The 2,945-nt window shown below is 36.1% G+C and overlaps 1 long non-coding RNA gene across 1 annotated transcript in view; it reads right to left on the reverse strand.

Moving 5' to 3' along the window:
- LOC106876808 (uncharacterized) overlaps positions 1-1,611 on the reverse strand; it is a 10,917-nt gene extending 9,306 nt beyond the window's left edge. The window contains exon 1 of the long non-coding RNA XR_001410299.2: positions 942-1,611. This is a non-coding gene — a long non-coding RNA (uncharacterized LOC106876808). The remainder of the gene's footprint in view (positions 1-941) is intronic.
- Positions 1,612-2,945: the final 1,334 nt, after the last annotated feature.

Genomic DNA, 2,945 nt, shown 5'->3' on the forward strand with positions numbered 1-2,945 from the left:
TTATATATCTGTAGTGACGCCTAATACCAGTCGCCATTTTGGGAAGTTCGTCCACGCATGCGCAGGGACATGTCTTCCGGAAGGCATGCAGGAAGTCCCTCATGCGTGGTCATCCTATATCAAAGCGTTCCCGCCTTTTCTCGACTTCTTAGCGCTGCACCTTCAAAGACACAGGACCACTAAGAGCCGCTCCGTAACTCTACCTTTGAGTCTACGCAAACTACTTCGGAGGCTGAAGAATGACTTAATCAACCAGCATCGACACCGTCTTCACACCAACCATTAAGGGCGACCTGGCAATTCCGTTACCCGAGATGTAGGCTGAGCACCTCATAATAAATATTTGTTATGCTGTTATTCAATTTATCCAGCGTGTTCGTTTTTATTGAAGAGAATTGATTTGTACGGAATAGGGTTACCCAATGATGGTTGCCCTATCACTTACATATCTGTTGCTGAACAGCGACACCTAAGGTACATTACTGTCTGGTTTTCAACTTGGAAGACTACACTCTAAATCAAATTTCTTTTTCAAGGTGGAATTAAAAGCTTCAAATTTGGCGGAATATTTTGCCCACTGTTATCTAGAAAGTTTCTGTATTTTATTTTATTTCTCATACTGTAACTCACTCTCTATTTGTCTTTTGACTACCTTCTACCTCACATTATTTCTGCGTGACAGCGAACAAACACACATAGCTAATTATTATTATATGTGGATAATTATGATTTAGATGTCCTTTTCACCACAAAGTTTCAACCCAGCTTCAAGCGATCATTGATCAATGACCCTAAGCAGGTTAAAAAAAAAAAAACTTGAAGGGCTTTTAAACCGCAAGTAGTATTATGAAAGTTTATGATAATGGCCTTCGACTTGCTTTTGAACATGATACATCCGATAACCAAGAAATTATATATGTAAATTTTGATTCATAACCTACCTTATCACCTCTGGCCCCAACTACTTGATTCTGTTTATCAGCCATGTTATGCATGGTTTCAAGTTTCACTATCGTATCGAAGATTTCATGAATTGGTTTCACAGACTCTGTCCGGGAACTCCATTGAGTTTCAAATTCAGATTCACAAATACTAGTATGGCGTCTTTCTTCTTTCACTAACGGAGTGTCCAGCAAGAGAAGAATAAATAATCGAATGAATTGCTTTATATATGGTTAGCAGTACGCATTCCAACAAAATTGAGAGGATGATTACTGCAGTTTACAAAAATAACTTTGCGTTATTTTTTCTCCGTTGAAGATTGTTTTCATAACCAGCCATAACTGCAGCATTGTCATAGCATTGTAACCGACAGTTTTACAATGGCATTTCGTCTCTTACAATTTGGACGATAATTACTGCTATCATATTTCCAACATCCTTTCATTTTGATTGGACGAATTCATGAAAAGATGTTTGCTAAAAACAGTTGTTGTCTCCTCGAAATCATTATCCATATAATGCTTTCGACGTCCATCTGGAGTAGAGTCAAACAGGAGACCAAAATACTGAGACTTACGAATGAATGTTATATAGACATATGTGGCGAATCGTAGAATCCAGCAATTGAATGAATTTCATTTAATACTAACGAAAGGAAGTATAGTCTTCCAGGATTACTTTTTTCCCCCGTTACTGAGATGAGCTTCAACGAGAGGACCAAACTTTGCCAACAATTTAAGTAACCCAACGAAATTTTTCGAAATTACTGTCCTGTTCCTGTCAATACGATTTCATATTTCCACACAATGCCAGGTTTCGTGGTGCTAAACTTTATGCAATGGAGAATTATGTGGAGAATATCTTGCCATTTTTAAATGTTATCTAAGCTTGAAGATATATGTCAATGATTCCACTATATTCTAAAAGATTTCTATGACCTTTCACTTATTTCGAAAATACCAAATCTAATGTAAGCGTTTCTGTCTGCATGGCCTCGGACAAATGAAAATTTTCTTAAATATTTTTGTTCAGCTCCAAAGTAATTTAAACTGTTATGTTGGGTAGCATTTAATATAGACTGGGTTGTGTTTTTTTGTTTTTCGACATTCAAAAAATCAAGTATTTTCTATCCCTTTGAAAGACGCAATCAACCTAGTGTCTTCATACCATACTATTACCTGCTGAACGATACCGAAACTAAATCTGTTAGGTCGATAGTGTACATTAGCGCCGAAATTTTAATTTGAATTGCATAAAAATTGATTCTGGAAAGATATCCCGTCCGGTACGGTGTTGGCTTAGTTTACACTCATTTCTGATACTCTCAATACTGATGAAAAACAAGGTTGTTCATGAAATGACATTACAAGGCTCCAGATTTGTTTGGCTGCTGCTTCTTGCATTTTTCTTTTATTCTTGGTTTCTACGGCACACAATCATCTTATAAAGACTTTATAATGCGACTGCATGCCGCAGAAGCTAATATCCGTCGTTTTAAGGGCAATTTCTATTGAAGTCAGAACAAGAATTGTCTTTAAAAACGATAGATATTTGCACTTTTTGGTGGTTGTAGAAAAATAATCTCACATAATGTAGTCGCAATAGTTTTCTGACGCCTATAACAATTGCAGATTAAAATTATATTACATACAAAAATAAGAGGAATGACCAGCAAAAGTGGACTCCTATATGCTAGAAATAGATGCCGAATCGTCTAACCACGAAAAAATATGTTCTCAGTAAAATTTTTTTTTAATATGCTAGACCACTGGTTTTAATTGATTAATATCAATTTCTACCCTTATTAATAAATTTTAAATAATGATGTTCTCAAACCGGTAAATTAGCTGCAAAAATTTATTAACTGCAGAGTTATTTCCGGACTTAGCGCGCCAGATTGAAGACATTTGAAGGGATACACTGAATGTAATTTGTAGAACTCTACACGTGCTCCCTTTCGGGTGGACGTCTTATGTCTAGTTCTGGAAATTATATTTTTAAAT

This window comes from Octopus bimaculoides, chromosome 7, assembly GCF_001194135.2.
Source record: "Octopus bimaculoides isolate UCB-OBI-ISO-001 chromosome 7, ASM119413v2, whole genome shotgun sequence".
In the NCBI taxonomy this organism is placed as follows: Eukaryota; Metazoa; Mollusca; class Cephalopoda; order Octopoda; family Octopodidae; genus Octopus; species Octopus bimaculoides.